Source organism: Charadrius vociferus, unplaced genomic scaffold (assembly GCF_000708025.1).
Source record: "Charadrius vociferus isolate BGI_N301 unplaced genomic scaffold, ASM70802v2 scaffold173, whole genome shotgun sequence".
NCBI classification, from domain to species: domain Eukaryota; kingdom Metazoa; phylum Chordata; class Aves; order Charadriiformes; family Charadriidae; genus Charadrius; species Charadrius vociferus.
In genome coordinates, this window is record NW_009648369.1 from 2,141,385 (window position 1) to 2,165,617 (window position 24,233).

Here is a 24,233-nt window from a genome sequence, read left to right on the forward strand (position 1 = left end):
ACTGCCTAAAGCGCAATGTTGACAACAGGCCTGGTATTCAAATATAAGTGAAAGTCCAACGGTGGCAAGCTCAGCATTCAGGAAATACGAATCAGGAACCCTGAAACTGTGTTATAGAATGAAGCATATTATTACTTATCTTCTTGTCCATCATCTGCACTGCACACCTGGGCCACATTTGCAAGCTTCTCTGCAGCCAGGGAATTGAAACTGAAACACACAGACACACATAACAGAGAGGCAGCTGAAATTCCACATAGCTGGTTTCTATAGGAATGCAGGATTTAGGTAAAAAATAAAGAAGCCAAACAATTGCTATGAATATTACATTAAATTTGCACTATCTCATGACATCTCTGTTTGACCAGCCCTGTCCTGGGGAATACAAATGAGTATGTGTTCCAGCTGAAGCCCCTGTGGCCGACTTCAGTGGTCCAGCTGAGGAATTTCTGTGCTTAATCATAGTACACATGTTATACATTTTCTTTACCAACCAACAAATGTAGAGACTCTAACAAAGACTTTCCCTATGAAGACAAGGAACTTTATGTGAATGTAACCCTTCTTATGAGTGGGACTTTAAGACCAGAACCTGAGGAATTAACAAATAGAGCTTTTTTTGCTTTCCATTGCCATTGTAAAAAGTATATACTTTTCAGACAGTTGTTAACAGAGACTGAGAAAGTGATCCCAAAGTTTTTGAATGCATCTAAGCCCAGAAATTTTTCCCTAAGAGAAGAGGCAGTTCATGGCTAGGGAGGTGAGTTGCATTTCCTAGTCTATCTGATTATTGAATGGAAGGGGGGAAAAAAAGATATCTTCCTAAATGGCAATGGCCTGCTAGCCTCAAGATGAGAAGTCAAGCATTAACAACAGCAGTTTTAGAAAGGATGCAGGTTTACTTACCTGAAAAGTAGAGGAGATTCTGGCAACGTGCAAAAGCTAGGGGGTTTACTGCTCTCACAGCAACAAAGCGGATTTTATTTTCTTTTAGACTGAAAAATGACCTTTCAGCCCAAATAAAAAAATGGAAAATTTCCACCTGAAAGCCTATTTGCCTATGTAATTCTCCATATCACCTTTAAAATGAAAGTGCTTCCGTAACAGAAACTAAAAGGCAACAGAAGTGGTACTAGATACCTGTAGGATTGGTCCTGTGTTATGGAGAGAGATGAGTCAAGGTACAAGTTCAGATTAATAAGGTGAATCCTTATAATAATCTTCTTCTTGGTATTGGATCATTACAGTATTTCAGAATAACTTGCATCCTGCCGGTGGAAATTAATCTACCTGTTGAACGATGAAACAAAACCAGAAACTTCTGCACAGAGGGGGTTCATTTAGCAAACTCTGTCTCTGATAATCCAGAACCAGCTGCCTCCAAGAAGCCATGATCCAGACAAAAGACAGCTAGGAGACAGTTTTCCGCAGGACACATTTCTACTTACCTCATGGTAGTCAAAGACTGTGAATGGATGAATTAGGATTTAAACTACTACCAAAACGTACATTTATGGTTTTAATAACGTATAAGAAAAATCTGAGTTAGAGTAGGAGAACAATTATTACATAATTTTCTGCTCTTCCACACAGAACAATTCAAGCTTTGCTCCAGGTCAACACAAGGAATCACATTTAATCGGTCCAGTCAGAAGCAGGTAGCTAGTCATTAAGAACTGGGAAACAGGGAGGGATCTATCTTGTCACATCATTTTCTTTGCTGTAAGAACTGGCACACCCTAAGCATCCGCAGTGCAGTCCACTACACTGCCAAGTATGGGATAGACTATTGACTGTAACTCTGACCATTTTTATTTTCTAGATTAAGCTCTTAATCTCAATGTGGATATGGCCAGTTTAGCAGTGTACTTGTGGAAAAGTGACAGTGGTATAGACAGGAGGGTGTGATGTCTTCATCAATGGCAGACACAATATTTCTGACAACTGCTGATCAGTGTGGGTTTGTGACGGAAAATGTACGGAGAGGACTGTGGGAAGTAATGGCTGCAAACTCTCACGAGCTTAGCAGCATAGGCCAAGAAGAGTGTTAATAGAAATGGAGGTATGATCAGAACAGATAGGAAATCAGATAACACGGCTGCTCCTTTCAGAAACTTCTGTGTGTTCATTAATTTTTTTTAACTAGCTCAGCAAACACAGACATGGCATGTAATGTTGCCTTTTGTAAATAACAAACCAAACAGCATTAACATAAAGTTACATGCCCTTAACCAGCTACAGGCCCAGTGACTTTTCTGAAGAGGTAGCTGGAGGGGTTACACTGAAACCCTTACATGAACAACCTGGAAGGGCAGATCTTCTACATCCAGGAATTCACAGACCCCTGCTTGTCCTGGTTTGAGGTAAAATGGAGACATTTTTTTTTCCCAGTAATTTTACTTGGCAGTTAAGTGTCTTCTAATTAATTCTCTGAAATTAATGGCATATTTTTCAGATGATGGCCACTTCTAGCAGATAAGGTCTGAGGTTTATAGGGAATACCAAAGAAACGGTATGCAGAGAGGCTCTTGCTTACATTTATTGCTATAACAACCAAGGTCAGCTAATTTTGTTATATGTCCCGTTGGAGGGTCAGAAGCAGAAAAGCGTAGAGGGATCGCAACTGTGGGGAGGAGTGGACAGGACAGGTGACCCAAAACTGACCAACAGGGTATTCCACCCCATCTACCTCATGCTCAGTATAAAAGCTGAAGGATCAAAGGGGTCAGTCACTTTCTTCAATGGCCGACATCTGAGGGGGACTCTGTTTGTCTGCCTTTGATCCTGATCTGTGTGTTCCTGAATCGAGATCCATAATCCAGTTCCCATCTCTCACTGAGTCCAGTCTGGGACTTTCCCCATGCCTGCTGGTGACGTGATCGTCATCTTGGGAGCTTGATACTGGTTTTGTGTATGTTGTATATATCTCATTATTTTCTTGTTAATATTATTATCTCTTTTTTATTATTTTATTATTAATATTTCATTAAAGTAGTTTAGTTTCTTTTTCACCCCATAAGTTTTTTTCTTTCTGTCATTTTCTCTCCTCTCCTTGGAAGGGACGTGCTCTTCCGTCTATGAAAGGGAGAGAGGTAAAAGACAGCATCTGTCGTTCGTTTTAGTGGTCAGCCCAGCCCAAACCTCAACACTGCTGACCCCTTCCCAGACAGGCCACCTCCTAGTAGAAGGTGGGGGAGGCTGCGGTTAACAGCTCTTGCTTTGTCCCAGCAAGACCTCAACTCCACTGCTGAACTGAGATTGCACTACTTCTCATGAGAGAGTGCGGAAGCACTGTCACACTGTGGGATTAATCCTTTCAGAAACTGTGAGCCTAATTGGTTCAAACTGGAATAGTGTCTGCTAAGTTTGAACACAAACCTGTTCTTCTAGAAGTGTTACAACTGTTTATAATGACACATAAATTCATTTGTACAGAATAAGCAGGAAGGGGCAGTTAATTGGCTACTGGTTTTAAATAAGTCTGTAATTGAGCCAATAGGACGAAATGGGAAGTTTTGATCCCAGGACTCTTTTTTAAACACTGGTTCCCTCGTATCTTTCCTTGCCTGGATTTCTGTCTGACCTTGTTTTAAGCCAAGTATTTTGGCATTTGTCTTGAACACATTGTGAATTTTGCACAAGGGGATGGGCATGATCCACAGAGAGGAGCAGTGTATGCACATTGCCGAGTTTTCACCGACAAAGAACCGTGTAGTATTTGCCAAGTTTGCTCCACACTGCCAGTCTCTTCTTGCTATACACTTTCTTGGGAGATCACTTTGGGGGCGGGGGGGGAGGGGGGGATGGAGAGAGGGAGTTCTGAAAAGCGATAAACTATGGCGTGATAATGACAGGAGAAAGTAGATGAGTGGGTGGAGGAGGCTCTTTCACTCTGCAGACTTGAGAGGTCTCCTTTAAGGTGTGTACTACTGTTGGATAAAGAGACAAACTTGCAGTGATGTGTCTGTCAGCACTGCTTAGCGTGAAGGAGCAAGGTAGAAATTGCACAAGAGTCTATTACTGTTGCCTTCCAGGTAGGCTGTAGAAGAAAAAGCGTGCAAAGCAAGAGCTGCAGTTTACAGTTTGGCAGCTATTCCCAGCCTGTCTTTACGTATTTAAAATTCCTTTCAGTACAAACATATGAAGAATCGCTCTGTCTCCCTTGCCACTGTGACAGTTCATTTAAGGGGACAAAGAAAAAAAAATCATAAATAAATGATGTGTTCTGCTCTGTAACCATTCTAAATGCTGGGTATTTTATTTTCTCTCCTTTGCATATGCGTGTATCTCACATACTTGTAAATTTTTCTTTGTATTAAGAGGAAAATGAGGGAATTGGTCTATAAACCTGGACTATGTCCCTATTAACAAATTGCTCCTTTCTGTTTACTCATTAACTCTGCCTTTCTCCCTGTCTGTTCCCATCGCTGCGAGTAACGAATACACCCTTTGTGCTCTTACAGAGCTAGATCCTGTGAAGCTACAAATTGTAGCCCCTCAGGAGAGATGACCACCTACCTATTAAAGGGTGAAGCTTTATGCATAAAGGTAACTTCTACTGGCTTATGGGTTGCAGTCTGTACTGTAGCTCTGAAAGAGTCAATTTCTCATGTTCAAGTTGGGACACGGTGGCCAAGATGCTGCTGATTAACAGATTTCCCACTGTTGTTGCTGGAGGAGTGGCTTCCTACCCTCAGCCTACACACACTTCTCCGGGAAGGTCACAGGGGATTAGAGATCATGTCATTTCTCAATTTGAGTCAGAGGCGGTCTAGGAAGAGGAAAGTATCTTTGGTCATTACCTCTCTTTCTTTTACTCATCAATGTCTGCTGCAATCTGGCCTTTGGAGCACTTTGGGGAATTTTGTCATTGGCTCTGGTAGGAGCCCAGTAGTATTTCATTAAGACACTGATAAATGGAAAGACATTATTTTACATTTTTATTGCTGTTATGAATGACATGTAAAATAATGTAATAGAATTAAAGCATTTCTAATAAATTTGATAGACTTAGTACTATTTAATGCTTATGGCAGGTGTAAAATGTTGAGGGTTTTTTTTGTTATTTTACATTGAATTTAGGGGGAAAAGATGATTTTTTTTGAATAAGTGAATTTTAAAGCCTTATGCTTTACAGAGATACTTACAAGAATGGAGAAGAAAATTAAATCTAGCTAATAGAGTCACATCTGAACAAGCCTCAAACAGCAGGTATGAGGTGACTTGACTGGTAAGCGATATCTGGGTGATACTATGATTCAATACCTTCCCTTTTTTGGCTTGATCTCATGTTTTTCTCAACTGACTCTCACTATGGGATACTTGGCAAACAGATAAACTCCTGGTTCAATGTGCTGCTGCGAAGAAGGTATGCCTTTACACTTCTGCACCAGCTGGATATTCAGCTGATGGCAGCAAAATAATGCCAAACTGCTAGAAATATTTCTACACTGGCAAAAATATGGCATTGAAGGCCTGTTCTAACCACACATTTCTATGAGATGGTGGAAGCCTAGCTAGAAGCTAAGAATTTACCCATGTGGTTGAATGATCAGGCTTTGTGGGTTAACAGCCAAACACATAATACATGGGAGCAGAACGTAGCCAGCATCTTTTACACTGAGGGCACTTAGTTGTGTTCTGAAAGGGGCAAACTGCAGGGAAAAATGAAAGTTGCCTTAGATGTAATGTTCTTCCTGTCCTAGAAAGAGATGCAGCTGCACTTTTGGATTGCAGATAATGGTTGTTCACAGAATCACAGCGTCGTTTAGGTTGGAAAGGTGATCTTTAGAGCACCTAGTCCCAGTCTACTTGTTTGAGAGTTAACTGCAGTTTCCAAGTGAGATGAAGGGAGGAAATGTGCCAGGGCAAAATACCCCATCTGTACCTCAGTTTGCCCCTGAATTCTTAAAAGGACAATACACAGAAATTTCTGTCCTTGACAACATGGCTGTTCATTCTATAAATATGCTTTTTTTGTCCTTTCATAATTTCATAGCTTTCTGGGTAAGTGTGAAATTTGATTTCTGATGACTTAAGATGATATATGATTCAGACTGAACTGGTGAGTATTCCTTAAATAATTTCTTAGGAGTGGCTAAGGGAAAATAAAAGATGTCATAGACCAGTTTTCTTCTCATCCAAATTATAATCAACTTTTTCCCTCACTGATCAGTAATTGCAATTTTTATGAACCTGCCCTTCACATTTTGGAACAATAGGATGTGTGTCCTCTCACTGCTGTCCTTCCTGTGGTGTGCTAGCACACAGGTCAAATGCCAGTCTATGATACAGCAATTGCATTTCTGGATTGCTATGTAGACATATGTTAAGAAGCCCTAGGGTGCAATGAACCCTAACTGGATGGAGAGTCCAAATGCAGAAAGTTAATTTAAAACATGGCCAGCTTTCTGACTCAAAACAGAGAGCAATTCTTCCATCAATTTATCATACTATTTATACAGCTTCTAATACTCTACTAGTTGATTACTTCAGTTTTTGAAGAAATTATACCCACAACACCTTTCTAAGGAAAACATTATTATCCTCATTTTTTGGGTAGGACAGCAAGGCACAGGCAAAGTGAAGGCTGTATTTTTAGAGAGAGTTAAGCACATAAAAGAAAAGAACAGGTGCCGAGCTGAATATTCAGAAACAGCTAAGTAATACCAAAATCCCATCAGGAGCCTATCGTGATTATTAAATGCCTAAATACCTCTAAAATTCTGTCCCATAGCCACGGTGAAAAGGAATGTATCCCTTTTTAGAAGGCAGCTTTCCTTAATTGATCTGATACTTTCACTGTAAAATTGAAACAAATTAGTTTATCTGTTTTTAACTCCCTCTCAAGCCCCCTCCCTGAGCACTTTAGATGTCACTATTTCTACTGGAACTGAAGGTGTGCTGAATAGCATGTCCTGCACAGAAATATGATAATCTCTCTTCAATGTTTGGCAACTAGTATCTATTAATTAAGAATCCATCATTTGTACTCTGTAATTATATTTATTAAACCCTAACTCATATCCTAACTATAATTAGTTCCCGCTAATTAATTTTATCAAATCCCTCTAGATTCATATCTTAAGTAAATATTGAGTAGCCCTACACTAATTATTTCAATCAACGTGGAGTGCATTTCAAATGACTATGAATAGTTTCTATTAATTAAATTTAATATAAAATAAATGTTCTATATAATAAATTTGTAATTGTTAAGATTTTAGGATAAAAAAGAATAAAAGACTGGTATAATGTGAAATACTCATTTACATATTAGACCAGGTTAAATAAGGCAGTTCTAAGTCAAAGTTTCCACATAGGAAAACAAACAAAGGTTTTAAATATGAAAAATATGGCGTCGTACTATCATGATGCCCCTTGAAAAGTTTTTCCATATCCCTTGAATCCTGTAGGACTTCCTAGATTTAAAAAAAAATCAAATTTAATTTCTAAACATGTGAAATTGGATAATGTTTATAGAAGTTACTATGCAAGTAAAGATAGGGCATGACAGTGGAACAGGAGCACACATTTGGGTGAGGTGTAATGTTTTGGTCAGAAGGAACTGGGGGAAGCATCCTTACCCACCAATGCTGAGAGACAATGTGCTGGATTGCCTTGCAATTGACAATGCACTTGGCCTATACAGCAATTGAGATTATGGTGTTAATTTGGACTGCTTAAAGCAAAATGGCTGAAAATTAGCTAGCAACAAGAAATTAGCATTCAGATCATAGCCATTTCGGATGCAGTGGCGTATCCTTGACTTTTAGCTGCAAGGTCATGTGTATCCTGTAGGCCCTGTCCTGTATCTCCCATCCACCTGCAGATGTCTCATATATCCCAAGGTATCTAACATGGTCCTTGATTTAGGCTGCTGCATCCTGCCAAAAGTTTCTAGGGCAATCTAGGCTGCAACTCAAGATACTTACTGGAGTTAAAGCTCTAAACATCTTTTGTCAATGCTTTAATCCAAGTGAGCTATATGCTGTACCTCTCCATTTATACACGAGCGTTAGAAAACTTCTCAGATATTCCAGATCTCTGCTGTTTCAGAAAGAGATAGCCAAAAGGGAATTTATCTCTCCTAATTTTAGAAGTCCACGCTGCACTTTCCGTTCTTGTCTTCCTCTAAATGAAATGGGCACTTTCATCTGCCCTATTTTAGGCAACAACTATAAAACAGGAGGAATCACATCCTAGAAGTGTTTATTTCTTTCTGCTGCCTCTAAATGGAGGTGGGGTGACAAGCTTAGATAGAAGCATTTCCAATGTAGATGCCTGCCTTTGATAACATTACTCCTGCCTGTTGACTGTGGAGGCTCCAAGCAATGTTGAGTAAAATAAGAATGAAAATAACTTGGGATTTTGTCTTGGGTTTTGTCTCCTGTTTTGGCTTCCTGGAACTACAGCTTTCATAACATTTAGTGACTGGGGAGAAGAGCCTGTATTATTTTTGAAGGATGACAATTTGCTGTCATGGGTTCTTAAAGAAGTTGTAGCATTCGGTGACAAAGGGAAAACAGATTTCAGCTCTGTAGCTGCAGTGGGTTAGTTTTGATTTCAAAACAGGTCAAGTGTGTAAAGTAGCTTCCATCTGTGGATATTTGATTTTAATTAGCAAAGGATACAAAATACCAGAAATTAAATCCTAATCCAAGGAGGAATGTGTGGCACTACGGTTCAGATATATTACACTACCTCATTTTAATCTTTCACTTCATAATTTACAGTATCACCTCCTAATTGACAGTATTACAGTCATTTTGTTGCAGAGACCATGACTGGAGTACACAGTTTTCTAAGTTTACTGAGAACGTCAGCTATGTGTTTAATTTTGTTCTTATTTAAATCTTATTTAAACATTTACATACACACACAAACAAGATTTAACTATCATGGTCTGTTTTGTATCACTCTGTGTATTGGTATCAATGATTTATTTTTCATATGCCATTTGATACCATTTTACTACTCCTAAGGTGCTTCTTGGGAAGCTCTACAGATGTATAGCATAGAGAGACCATCAGTTTAACTATTCTGATATGTATATTTTCACAGACTTCAGATTTCCTGCAGCTGCTTCTGTTTTAAGCTCAGTAACATGTGCTTGTATAAAATATTTATTTTCCAGAAAGATACGCAATCTTATTTTTGAAAGTATCAGCAGATGGTGAGTCCACCTCCTCTCTCAATAGTTTGTTCCAGTGGTTTATCATTTATGCCATATGCTTAAAATTAATGCCACATTTCCCATCTGATTTTGTCTGACTTCAATAAAGCTGCATTCATTTCCTTGCCAGTCAGTTGTTTACCCATCCTCAGGTCTTTTGGGTCATTCAGGGAGAATCCATATTGCCCTTCACACTTGAAGCATCTGAGGTGTGCCTGGTTGCCTGCCACCGTCTTCTGCTCCAGCAAGCAAGCACTAGTCAACCTAGTATCAGTCAATGACTCTACTTTATCAGTTTCATTAGTCTCTGCTTTGTTGGCTGCTTTACTTAATTAGTTATTGCTTTTGGATCTTTTAGCTCTTTGTCCTTCAGCTGTTTTCATCCTTCAAATGCTCATATTTGTACTGTCCCTCTTGCTTCATTCATCCATTTAATATGTGAGCCTGTTTCTCTCACCTTCCTTTTTATTCCATTCTACCTATATTATAAAAGTCTTAGTTTCTTTCTGTTAGCATTGCACTCAATGTGCAATGGGAAAAATCAGGCTGCTCAAAAGTACCTGAGAGATACTGATTGTTACTCATTCTTTTCCCTCTAGCTTACCCTTATATCCCCATTTTTTTGTACCACTTTCCTCCCTTACATTTAGCTATGAATTCTCTGGATCTGTTTATTTTATTTGCTAATTGAAGAATTTGGTCAATTTGTGGATATCAGGAAAAAGAAACAACAACCAAAATCAGATTAAGACATAATAATTTAATTTTCCTTCATTGGTGACAAGCGTTTGCAAAAGCTCAGTGGCTAGGCAGAAAACATTTGTTTTTCTTAATGGCTGGTCAAAACCCTTAGGATTTCTTCAGACATTTGGTCCTTTTTCTTTCACTGATGTTAAATCTGGGAGCCCATCCAAGAGTTGCTGTCCTGAAGAAGAGGAGGTGGAGGAGGAAGATTGTGATCTGTATGAAAGGAAGTGTGAAAAAAATGACAGCAGTCTTGCTGGCAAAGCTTCTGGTGACCAGTTCTTTCACACCCAGAGATTTTTCAGCTTTTTCACAGCCATTTCTTGATGAGTACTCTGATATGTGCACATACGGAAATCTTTTCTTCTTCGCTAGCCATCTCTGACACATAGCTGGCAATGTTGCCCACTGACTGCAGTACTATTTTAGGTCAGTCTAACCTTGTAAGTAAGGAAGTCAAAGCATTTTGGAGGAAAATGCAATTGGAAATGTTTCCTAAAATAGTCCTTTTTTTGCGTCTACAGTGGTGGCTGATAATTTTGTTATAATAGTGTCATCAACCACCTTGAATGGCTGTGGTTGGCAATACTTCTTCCATGTTGTTTCATCTTCCCTTCACCAAAGATAGCCCAATCACGACTGATTGTCTATTTGAAAAAAGCACTTTTCTTTGGTGGTTTCAGGACAGTGTATTATTTTTCCTTTTACTAATCCACCATCTTTTTTTTACAACTAGATTACAAAGTGCTGGTTTTCATAGAATCATAGAATACCAGGTTGGAAGGGACCTCAAGGATCATCTGGTCCAACCTTTCTTGGCAAAAGCACAGCCTAGACAACATGGCTCAGCACCCTGTCCAGCTGAATCTTAAAAGTGTCCGGTGATGGGGAATCCACGACTTCCCTGGAGAGATTATTCCAAAGGCTGATTGTTCTCATTGTGAAAAATTTTTCTCGTGTCCAATCAGAATCTCCCCAGGAGTAACTTGTGCCCATTACCCCTCATCTTTTCCATGTGACTCCCTGTAAAAAGGGAGTCCCCATCTTCTTTGTAGCCACCCTTTAAATACTGGATCATGGTGATAAAGGTCTCTTTAAGCCTTTTTTTCTCAAGGCTGAACAAACCCAGTTCTCTCAGCTTTTCCTCATATGGCAGGCTTCCCAATCCTTTGATCATCTTGGTGACCTTTCTCTGGATCCTCTGCAGCCTGTCCACATCATTTTGTATAGTGGAGACCAAAACTGAGCACAGTATTCCAGGTGTGGCCTGACAAGCGCTAAGTAGAGTGGGATAACGGCTTCTTTATCTCTGCTGGTGATGCCCTTGTTGATGCAGCTCAGCATCCTGTCGGCTTTCTTTGTCACTGCAGCACACTGTTCACTGGTACTGAGTTTGTTGTCCACCAACACCCCCAGGTCCCTTTCCACAGAGCTGCTCTCCAGCCGGATAGAACCCAGTCTGTGCTGCGCTCCTGGAATATGTTTTCCCAGGTGCAAGACCTTACACTTGTCCTTGTTGAATTTCATAAGGTTCTTATTAGCCCACCCTTCCAATATATCCAGGTGCTCCTGCAGGGTAACTCTCACTTCCAAAGTGTCCACTTCCCCACTCAGTTTGGTATCAGTTTCATATTGCTTTATCCATTACAATATGATTTTAACATATAAAAAATAATTAGCAAAAATATCACTAGTGAAGGAGGAAAGCCTATTGAATGTCAGTTCACATGTACGACAAAGATTCTGGATTTCCCCCTAGTCTGACATACTTTGGAAAACTACCAGAATGCTATTGGATTTTACACAGAACTTAAATTGTCTAAGGCTTGAAAAATGGGTGGGTTGTGCTAAAGATATGTGCAGAAAAGCGATGAATTTGCATAGCTGGTATTTGCATATTTCCGAGGAGGGTGATACATATGCAATACAGGAATAATGCAGAAGGACTTTCTTGTGCACTTAATAACGTACTCACACCGACTCCTCCACCTACATGCAAATGTGGGTATGGATGTATTTGTTTCAGGACCATTTGAAACTTTAGTGAAATAGATCCTTTCCTTCTTCCTTTCGTTAAGCAAAAATAGATTATTTTGATAGTACCAGGAGCCATGCTGAAGCTTCAAGAACGAGAAGTCTCTGTCTGTTTGCTGATGGCTAAAGTGGAAATTGCACAGGGAAAACTTGTTGCTCACAGAGCTACCTTTTTTCTTCCAGCCTGCTGCATTACACATACCCTGGATTGTCTAAGCAAAGGACTGAACAGATTTATTCCATATGCTCATTGCATTTGAAATAAATAGAATTTCACCAGTGTGCTACCATTTGAACAGATATGGTATAATTTACTCCTACTCCTAACTATAAGTTACTCCTCTCCCCAAAAGAAGAAAAAAAAATGCCATATTAGTCAATTAGCTCTGACTAATATTATAGTTAACTTGCTGCTTGTCTCTTAATTATGATTACTGTTCAGCACATTTCCTTAACAGCTCCTTGGGCCGTTGGATATGCAATGCAGCCCTTCTTGTAGCATCTGCCCATGTCACACAAAGCCCCACCTCCTTCTGTACTCTTACCTTTTAAATAATGACAGGACTGAAGTAAGTAAAAAGGATCAGTGGAGCATTTCCTGCCTAGCAGTGAGACTCTTCCTGACCTGATGCTCATAGACTTGTTCGCATCCTTGTCCCTCCTGATGCTCTGCTCATGGTAGGCTGCATATGGCGCAGATGTTTCTGTCGTGCTATTACATGGCTATTTTCAACCTGTTTCTCAGAACAGATGTTCCCACGTGTGTTCTCCCGCCTTTCTTTGCTGACACACTCTCTGTACAAATGGCAGTGTGCATTTCTGCAATCCTGGTTTGTGGAGAGAATGAAAATCAATACCTGTGACAGTATTTTCCTTTCCAGGATTCTCTGTTATGGGGCATCTGAGCTTGATCTTCTTTTAGTCTTTCTCTCACTACTAGCAAGATGCTTCAGGTCTTGATTTGTCTGTTTTTCACCCATTCTATTCATTGTGTGGGACAGTATTTGGAAGTGCCATGTGTTTTGTAATACAGAAAGCTATCATCTCCTTCAATGTGCTGTCTAGTGGCTGTTCCTTCTTTCTAACCACAAATGGCAATGTAAATCCAACAGTATGTATGCTGGGATTTACTCTAAAGGGAGAAGCAGCACACTAATAAAATCTCATCTCCTGCCATCTGTCTCCTGCATATTTCTTTATAGTCCGAGTGCATTATATTTGAGCCCAAATGCTTCAGTGTTGGCAGCAGTGGCCTGTTATGGTAAGAAATGCCCCATGAGTTTAAATGCATAAAGAAGGTGACATATGGACAAAATACACCAGGGATGGTAAGGGCTGGAGTTTTATTTCTAATGTGCTGGAAGTCTTTAAGACTCCTGAACAATGGCATTGCTGGTTAATAGCAGCATGGATGTATTTTGCACATTACCTTTGTCCTGTAGCCCTACAGCTAAGAGCAAGTGGGAAAAATCAGAACAAGTGGAAAAAATTTAAGTAAGGAAGGAAAAGTAAACCAAAACTCACAGTGGATTAGGTTCCAGATTCTCCTGAGAACGATTAATTAGGAGTGGACATGGACACATTGATTTTCTTTCACTGAAGAGGGATGGAGGACATCCACTTTCAAATCAAGCTTGTTGTTCCCGAAATGGTGACAGTGAGCAATGTATCACTTAGAAATGACATGACTGTACCTTCCATCTTGCTCATTTGTTTGGAAGACATTGCTTTCCTCTGTTGGGATATGCTACTTTCCAACACGTGAAGACTTTTAGAAACTGGAGATTGGTCAGTCTTTGGGCATGTCAAGTCTTAGCATGTAGGAACATTCAACCATACAATGCAGCTGTGAGGAATGAGTTAAATTAGAAACTCAACACATATAAATTACTTAATTAATCAATATTTGCTTTATTTGGGCATTATACTCCAAGAATAATAATCCTGCTTCTCATATTAAAAACATTTTGTAGTGCAACCAGGCTGGTTGCTGGTGTAAACAAATGAACAGTGGACGTTTTAGTGGCAAATAGTGAATTTGGTACTGTAATGAGAAAATACACTGGAAAAAAAAAGTTGGTAACACTGCTAACACAGGTGAGGTATTAGTTCACCTATAAACATGCACTGAAACAATTTGTAGTGTAAATAAGATAAGGAACTGTAGCAAAGTTACAAGGGGGAGAACTGGTTTGCTCTACTTCAGATAGCTAGAAGGGAGAAATGTAACTATGTCATCTGATGCTTTCCTTAGTTGATGCACAAAAAAATCAGTCATTTACCCCAGGGGTGATTCAGGAATTCGTTTGACTTTTTGATGACAAGACGAACTGACCTACTTTGACTGATATCTAAAGCGAGATGAAATAAATCATATGTATAATTTTCTCTTTCTGTCCGGGAGTTTAGTAGGCTGACAAACTTGGCCAACGAGGCCAAAAACTAAAAAATTGTCAAACAAGGTGTGACTCATCTCTTTTAACTTAAACTTTCTAAAAGTCTAGCATCTAAGCTTGTCTCCTAGACAGTCAGAGGAGGAAGAGAAGTTTGTCCAGAGGGCACGTCAGTCTATATTGATGTTAGGAGACATGAATTATCCTTTAGAGTTGCATGAATATGTGAACTACAGGGGCAGGCTCTTAACTGAGAAGTCTAATCTTTAGATGGCTAAAAATAGCTGAGATGAGTCTTACTCTGTGTGGTTTCATTAATTATCAGTAGCTGCAGAGGTGATTTCTGTGGTGGTCAAATGACATGGCAGGACACTTTAGAGTCTATTTGAGAACCAGCAGGAGCTCAGTGAGAGTATATAAATAGGCTATACAGGCATACTGAAGTTCTTACGAGCACAGAGACCTATTGTAAAGATTGTTTTCTAGGGACTTGGCTGATTTACGGGATATTGACAGCAGGTGCCCCTGCCCAATTGGAAGAGAATAAGAGGAAAAGAGGATTCTGCTAACTGCAGATTAAAGGGAGATTGTTCAGCTACTCTTTTTTTTCTCTGTTGCAAGAAGCTGGCGTTCCTTGTGGAGAATTTGGATGCTGCTCCATTGAGTCTGGGAAGGCTAAATCCTATCAAAAAAGAGCTTTGAGTCAGTTCATGGAGGTGTTTTAGCACAGCGATTGTTGTATTTGAACTAGTGGTAGTAAATACTAAATCCTTGAAAAGAGGAGGAAGCAGGACAGGAGGGCCTGAGAAAAATTAGCATTACCACCGGCCACATTCAGAGGCATTTCATGGCCGTAGCTAAATCATCGTGTTTTGTGTGTTTAGATCAGCAACATATAGACAATTTATGCACATACATTTTAAAATCTGCACATAGTTTTGGAGATGTTTATGGGCCTTTTCTGTCTGCTGTCATTTGAGATGACCTGGATTATGTCAGGCATTAACACAGGGCTGGCAGGTATCATACAGCACTTAGGAGAAACCTTGTACCCACCTGGTGTGGCAAATGGAAGTTATGTTTAGCCCTACAGCATCTTATATGGCTCTGGACACCAACCTCTGAGCAACTGAATTGACCTCCTAGCAGCTAAATAGGTTTCTAATGTTCTGCAGCTAAGTCAGTGGCTATTATTCCCAGTCAAGAATAGCATCTGCAAGCAATTGAGGCTCTTATTGTGGTAGAAGGCCTATAAATTGATGTGACCTCTTTTTGTACAAGTAGAAATACTGTTCTGTTGAAGGGTGCTAATAGCTTCCTGCTAGTGGGTCTTAGATCCACAGACAATCACAGACGTTGCTAAAGGCTGTCGGTGTGTCAAGTATTCTGTTTCAGATGTAACCCAAGTGCTATACAGCCCCTTTGAACAGTAAAACCCAGCTGTAGGCAGCAGGAGTAACCACCCAGAGCAATAAATTCTGTCAGGCAGTGTGGCAGCCAAAGCTAACTCAGGTTGACAGTGTACAAAGCTACCCTTGGTTGTAAATATATAGGTTAAGGTAACAGATCCATATGCATTTTAGAGGGGAAAGCCAGGAGAAGGAGGTGAAAGATGAGCTTTGTGCCTGTGTCTTCATGGTCTATGACTAGAACTGAGGTGACCACACTTTTTTACCTGATAGATTTCTATCTACACTAGGATTGAGGCACCCTCATGCAGCGCTGAACCTGAACTGGAAGTCCTGCCAGGCTTTGTTAATTCAACTAGAGGTCCATAATAGCTGCTCAATTCATTGTTTTTGATTTGGAAAACCAATGTTGCTTGGTATACTTTGGTATTCCCATGAAAGGAAAAGTCTAGCTATAGCTTGCCTCTTCTATCTTGTACGAATTAGGATATCCTCCAGATCCTTTATGGACAAGCAAGACAATACAGTGTCCTATCTGATCCTGTGTTGTCTTTGCTGAGATAGAGTGCAAAAGAGACCAGTGTAAATGGGAGGATTTCAGGATTCCTCATCCTGAAAAATGTCACCACAAGATGATTTGACAATCAATTCCCTGATGAAGGGTGCCAAATTTTTGCATGGGATTTGCCAAGCAGGGACCTGTGCTCATTTACAATAAGCAGAGGGCTCCTGGTATTCATTGAGCCAACTACACACTCACTGAACTGACGATCTTGCAGACGTTGTAAATCTGACATGTTCTAAAGACATCAGATTTGCTGAATTTTAGGAGCAGAATACCTTACAGCAGAGGCCAAAGGCTCCCTATCTGCATATGTTTTCTAAATTTGCAGTGTGCATGCACAAGACAGGCTGTGAATTCTGCACATTCCTGGAGCTGGTACTCCAACCAAGCTGCCAGATGTCAGGAAATCCTAGAGGATATTTAGTCCAAGTTCCTCGAATTCCAGCCATACAAAATCTAGAGACAGAAAAAGGAAAGACCAGGGGTCTGCTAATATTATCTTGACTCCAAGAACCAGATTTTTCTTAACCTGTTGTTCATTTGCAGAGGTTACACCCTGTTCTACTTCAGCTTTCTTGCCATTGAATAATTTAGATACTGCAGATGCGACCACATAAGTTCAGTTACAATAATTGTGAGGTGGGAACTTTGCCCTGCACAAATACAATGTAATTTTCACATTCATCTGTCTAGGGACTACATTATTCTGATTATAAACTCTTAGATTTTTTTTTTTTTTAATACTAGCAGAAAATATACCTCTCGGAAGTTAATGTATAGTAATGAAAAGATAACTTGCATTGCTTGAATTATAAGTTCCTTTTTTTCCATCCTCCAAAAGCACAGTACAAGTCCCACTCTTTTAATACACTGTACCAACCCACAGTGGCTTTTAAAAATTGATTTTTGCTTAATCACCCACAGCATCAGATGTGACCATAGGATCTGCGTTCCCCTTCTGGAGACTGCTCCAGACAAGAGCTGCTTACACGCTGCTGCCTCCTCCACCACCACGGTTCCCTCTGATGCTCTTTCTGTAGCTGCTATTATCCCGCTGCCGTATCCATCACTGCCGGCGTGCGGCACAGAGACAGCAGCACGGGGCATAGTGAAGGCAGTAACAGCAGAAGCAGAAATAGCGATGGCAGTAGCTGCTGCGGTGGCAGCAGGAGTAGCCTTGCTGACAGCAGCTGAGAAAGAAAAGCTGTTTTCCGAACCTACAAGTGTGAGATTAAATGTTTGCCTGCTTGACTTATAACTGACACAATCTATAGACACCAGACCATTTATGGTTTGGAATGTGCTGAAGACATTTAGGGGCGAACCTCTAGAGAGTGTAGCACGGTTAAAAGCTCAGTTTTCCTTGAACACTTTCTAGCATTGGTTTTATGAATGTTATGTATGCATTTACATGTTGGACTACAGAAACTGTCCAATAATATGTGCCAGGTTTAGATAGCAAGCTGGTCTTAGCACGTAGTAAATGCACTTTACAATTACATTCCACACACATGGTTTCTGAAAACCAAACAACCCCATGCTTTCAGTCATATGTTATGTAGCAGACACACAGAAAACCTAGACAGTTCAATTCTCCAAGCTGCTGAGTGCTCTCAGCTGTATTTTGTATCAAAACAGCCTGGTGTTTTAGAGGCTTACGCTCAAGAAATGCAGATCAACATGCAAATTGGCATATAGCGGGTAACAAATATTCATCCTCTGAAGCCCCTCCTGCCTGTATGAGTGACTCTTGTCTTCCCATACCTCATCTTTTTGAAGGCTGGCCCCAGTGGTGCCTTCTGAGGTGTCCAGTTTTGCATCCTTGACTTCCACTGACATTAATGAGGGTTACAGATGTACGCTGAAGAGAGAACAGCCTTTCAAATGTCAGAGAGCATGCTGCTGTTCAACACTGCCTTTAACCTAAGCAGTATACAGCAAAGTGCTGTCAAGTAAATGGATAATTCCAGGTGATTCCCATGCTAGAAACCCTTTGGGCTTTTGCAGGGACTGCAGATAGGATTGCCAGACTTCAGAACATTCACTCTTCAGGGTCAGCAGTATATACTCACACCACAGAGGAAAACCAGCTTCTTTCATAAGGCAAAATCAGATTCTTCTTTCCTTCTTTCTGTTCCCCTGGGACAACTAGCATCCTGAATCCCTCTCTAGTGTAGCTTTTGGGCAAATTTCATCCAATACTTTGTTCATTCTTAAATGGTGATGCAGCCCTGAGAGTAATCAGAGTTGTGGAGAAAGTATAACACTGCCTTACACAACAGTTTCATAGAGAAATCTGTTTACTTCTCTAAGGCACAACTGTATCTTAGACAGGAAAGGTTGTATTGATCATATAAAATTTTAGATCTCTACAGCTTATATATTCATATCTAAGATAATAATTTAGTTTCTCTTTCTTCTCACTTGGAAGAAACAAGCATTTCTTTGGTACAATTCGTCTCATCTCAAGGTAGATCTCTAAAATAGTCCAGATGAATCACACTGTAGAAGTGCTAATATCTCTGCACTGGCTATAAAAGGAATCTGGCTCATACAAGAGTTGAGGTGGTTTCCATCCATTCCCTGAAAGGGTTTTAGGACTACAGGGAATATGTGTTTTATCTCAGTGGAATGCTGCAGCACAAAGAGCTCTAGTAATTTTTGGAGTATGAATAGGAGTAGTTTGAAGAGGGATGTGCTCAGAGATCATAGAATCATTGAATGGTTTAGTTTGGAAGGGACCTTAAAGATCATCTAAGTTCCAGCCCCCCTACCATGGGAAGGGACACCTTCCACTCGACCTGGACTTGAACACTGCCAGGGATGGGGTATCCACAACTTCCCTGGGCAGTTTGTTCCAGATGTTTGTAGTATAAATATTACTAGTACTGTTATACTGAAGCAAAGGCCTCAATCTGTTGATGAAAGCTATTTGCTTTGGGCTACTTGAGATGTTTTAGGGTATCCAAGACATTGCCATACAGCTGATACAGGACGATGGTAGTCTCTTGTCTGCCTGGTGTGGAAGCCGGAGGCCAAGGAGGATACCCTAGAATATCTCAAGTGGAAATAAAAGGCTGTGTGTGTGAGCTACTCATTTGAGACTCTATTCAATATAGTAAATAATCTAAGAAGTGATTCATCTCACCTATTTTAAGTTAGCTTTCTCTCTAAGTACTGCTGACTGCATTGATCAGATTGTTGTTAATTGTAAAGGGAGTTTAAAAGTGGATGTGAAATACCTGTGCACATGTAAAGTTGTTGTGGTTTGGGCTGGACTGGCCACTGAAATGAACAACAGATGCTCTCTGATCTCTCTCCCTTCAGAGGAGGGACAGCATCTCCCTTCCACGAGAGGAGGAAGAAAAAGAGAGAGAGAAAATTATGAGTTTAAAAGAAGCTAAACTACTTTAATGAAAATATTAATAAAATAATAAAAATAAAATAATGAAATGTATACAATATATACAAAACCAGTATCGAGCCTCCAGGATGACAATCACGTCACTGACAGGCATGGGGAAAGACCCAGACTGGACTCAGCGATGGACAGGAAATGTATTCTGGATCTGGATTCAGGAATGCACAAAATGGGATCAAAGGCAGATGAGCAGACAGAGTCCTCCTCAGGTGCCAGCCATCGAAGAAAGAGGGCTGACCCTTTGATCCCTCAGCTTTTATACTGAACATGAGGCAGATGGGGTGGAATATCCCGGTGGTCAGTTTTGGGTCACTTGTCCTGTCCACTCCTCCCCACAGGTAGGACCCCTCTACGCTTTTCCATTTCTGACCCTACAGTGGGGCAAATAACAAAGTTAGCTGCCCTTGGGTGTTAAAGCAATAAGAATAAGTGAGAACCTCTTTGCATACCATTCCTTGGCATCAACTATAAACATAGGTCTTATCACTCTGGAAGCAGACTATTGTCTTAAAAAATATATTGTTCATTTCAGAGAGTTCAGTTACTCAGAAGAGGCTTAGCTGCAAAGCGAAAGTACTGAACAGAAGATTGGTTCTGTTTTACCTCAAATCAGGAAAAAGGTGTATTTTACATGTGAATGTGAAGTTATGCAATTAAGGTCACTAAGTCTGGAACTTATGTCATGATTCCTTCGCCTAAACATGTGTCTCTTGCCACTTGGGATGCTCTAGGATAACCTGCTTGGACTCTAACTTCCTGCCAGAAGGGCTGTGCGTTTTTTGGAAGTCTTCTGTCTGCACTGTGTTATGTCTTAGATGCCTGTGGATATCCCAAGCAGTGCCAGATATTTACAAGAATTAGTCAAGTCATATGTTTTAAGCTGGAGCTGAATCCAGGCCTAAGTGTTTTCTATTTTAAAAGGGATATTGAAAAATTGCAGAGATTACAGAAGCAGCTAACTATTTATTTTCAAATTAGAGAAAATGCAAAAAAATATGTTTTTTTCAGTCTATTTAGTTTATCAGAATGAGGATCAAAGATAGATGTGATTACAGAGTAGAAATATTTGCAATAAAGTACCATGTACTTTAAAATAGCTGAAAAATAGAAGATGAATGAACAAATGGAAGCAAAGAATTGACAATTTCAGTTTCGACATTAGGTGGTAAACCTCTCTTGATTAATGAAAGGGAAAAAATATGAAGGGAATTGCTGAAGCGTATGTTCCTTGGAGTCTTCAAATTAAATATCTTCAAATTAAACTTTCCTGAGGTTATGATTTGCTGAAACCAAGTTTACGAGCTCAGTACACGGGTAACTGGAGGAAGTTAGATGGCATGTGGAAGACTGGAGATTAGACTAGGTGGTCTGTTGATCTCTTCTGGCACCAAACACCACAAATTATGCCAAAATAAGAAGCGTGAGACATGAATTCAGCTGTGCTTGCTGGACATATTTTTTTTTTCACCAGAAAATGGCAAATAGGATTGAATTGGATAATCTCTATATCACTTCCCTCCTCCATCTTTTCATCCATTATCTATTGCAAAATTCTCAAAGGTATTTGTTGTAAGTAATTATTTGTACGCTACACAGTCACATCTGATTTTGTTGTTAACTTTCTTCAAACCCTTCTTGTTGCCTTTTTTCTACCTTTTTCTTTGTTTATTCACCTGTTGCACATTATCCAACTCCCAGAGTTCAGACTCTCTGGATAGATAATGCCTTCATGCTAGTTCTTTATGTCTAATACAGTGAAGCATTGATTTATTTTTTTTTTAACTGAACTTTCTTTCATTAATAACAGTAATTCAATTCTTTTCTTTCAAACAAAGTAATTCTTCAGCAAATTGGAGAGTGAGGATGAAGATTATTCACAAACAATTGATTGATGATGAAATCCTCTCTGTGTCAGTCAGCTGTGGTAATGAGTGTAGAAAAAGAACCTCCATTAGCAGATGAAATACGCAGCTTTGTCTCTGTTCTCAGACTGTTAATTTCTTTCTCAGTGATGCTAGTATAAAATTATGTTACCTCTCTCTAAAATGTTTATCTTGGTCCTAAGACTTTACATTCAAGTGCCTCAGAGTATACTTGTCACCACAGCAGCATAAGAAATTGCAAGGTCCTCCTTATCTGAGGTACTGAGGGTGAGTTTATATCGCCTTTTTGGTACCTTTGTATATTCTTATACGAATCTTAGTCCCCACTGCCCACTTTGCTATGTGCACTGAGTTGTAACAGTCGGTTTCCTTGTCAAAGGAACTCAAAAATGAGCCTAGGCACTGCCACCGAAGAAGGTACAAATCTAGCTAGTAAATTCCATGGTATTTAAACTCCTAAAGATACCATCAGGCTTCAAGCAAGGTTTTCAGAAGCATCAAGGTTTTGGATCCAATGAAATAAATTTGAAACATGAAAACTGCTCTCTAAGGACAGAATGATCAATTTCCTCATTTATCTTTTACACACGTCTCTGTAGTATCTGAGCACTCTGAAAATGTTAACTATTCTGCTTGATATTCCTATGGGGGAATATATGGTACTATCCTATTCTGCTGACAGTAAGATACAGCATTAAATAAGTTATTGAAAGTCATTAAAAACCCCTGCTTATTTTCTTTTAAAGAAATTTTGGATCTTAAAACACCTTTCTATGTTACTTAACCCGAATTCTGGTTTTCCTAGCTTTTAAGGGATTGATTCTGCAATGGTACCTTGCCACCTTCTTGAGGCAATGAAATTTACTTTTGAACTCTGTCCCAGCAACAGGCAGACCTCTCTTCCCCCATACTTATCCCATTTTCTTACTCTCACTGCCTGGCCAGTTTCACTTCCCCCCCCTCCCCCCGAACTCCTCTTGCAATCTCTCTTTCTCCTTTCTTTTACTTTTGTATCACATTCTCCACTCTTGTATGTTATCTCCACTGTTGCTATATCTGTCTCCCTCTTACCAAGGCTGAATCCTCTAATTATAGTGTCCTCAGACTAATTCTTTGTCTCAGTCTACTCTCTTTGCCTTATTCTTGTACTGTAGTCCAGCTGCTGTCCTTTATGTTTTCTAGTTTGTACAGCTGAAGAATCATTGAAGACTCACAAGAGACAATAACCCTGCAGCCATTTCCTCTGGCTGACTTTAGAGGGAAAATTGCCGTAATTTCAGTGAATTCCCTCCTCCCGCCCCCCCAAACGTGCTCAGAGCCATCAGAGTTATTTTTGGGAAGCTTCAGTAAGTCTGGAGTGAACAAGCATTTTTTTATTATTTTTCCCCCAAGCCGACTGTTGACTTGTGGATTTCTGTTGTAGCAGTAGAAGGTGCAGGTCTAGTATCACGGTCACTGCAAAAAGAGTAAGTGCTGGATGGAAAACGCTGGACTACCAGAGTGTTAAAAAAACCCCCAAAACATATCACAATCATTTTTTGCACATAAACAGAATAATGTATCTTCTATCAGCTCTTACTCTTGACTTAAAATTTCCAGAGCAGCTAACATGCATGCATTTCACTTGAACTAGTCAAATTTTGGCAAAGTTTTCAGCCACTGTAAACAGAAACTTTAGACAAAAAGTGTTGAGAAGCCTTACTAATAGGCAGTGTCAGCAGTCCTGTCTATAATTCGGTACGTGCAGAAAATCTGTGTGATTAAAGCTTAAACTTGTAAGGTCTCTGGGGATAACAACCATTACCTTTATGTAGTATTTAGCATAATGGGAAATATCCTGACTGAAATATTTTCACAAATCTTTAAAAAATAGTATTAAAAAAACAAACTATTGAGGATGAATAGTTTAAACCGAAAAATACCCGCAAACAGTAGAATAAAAAAACCATTGCATGTCCCTGACCACTTTGCATCAGATGTGGATCAAAATAGCTTGTTCTGGTTGCAATATACGGAAATTAATAAAATATTTACTCTCTGCTTCAGACTTACTCGCTAAGTTGTGCTGTGCAGAATGGATCGTTACAAGCATCTTTTCGAATCCTTGGTAGCGATGGATTTTTTGTAATGGAAACGGTGACATACCTAGCAGCGTTTGTAAGCACTTGTATACCTAGTTTGCTGCAAACTTCAACATCTGCTCTGCATCAGATTTATTCACTGAATAGATCTAGATTCAGATATCTAGGACATTTTCCTGTGTGTACAATTAGCTAATAAGCAGACTGCTGCCTCACACACTTAATATGGATGCTGTGTAGTCATTTATTTTATTCTTAAGGTAAGCTACAAGTGAGGACTCCTTCCCTATGGGTGTGAAAAATACTTGCATTCCATCTGACCTGCCACAACCAAATCTGAATTTGGTGAAAAACACCTATAAACTGAAACTAAAGATTACATATGCAGTTTTACTATATCTTGTTTTTTGCACATACCAAGTTTAACCCTGAATCTTTCATTTCACATGAACAGAGTGAGCATGAGCTATTGCCCACCTGACAGTCTTCTCCCTACTTCAAGAGCAATTGGCATCAAGTCTCATTCCC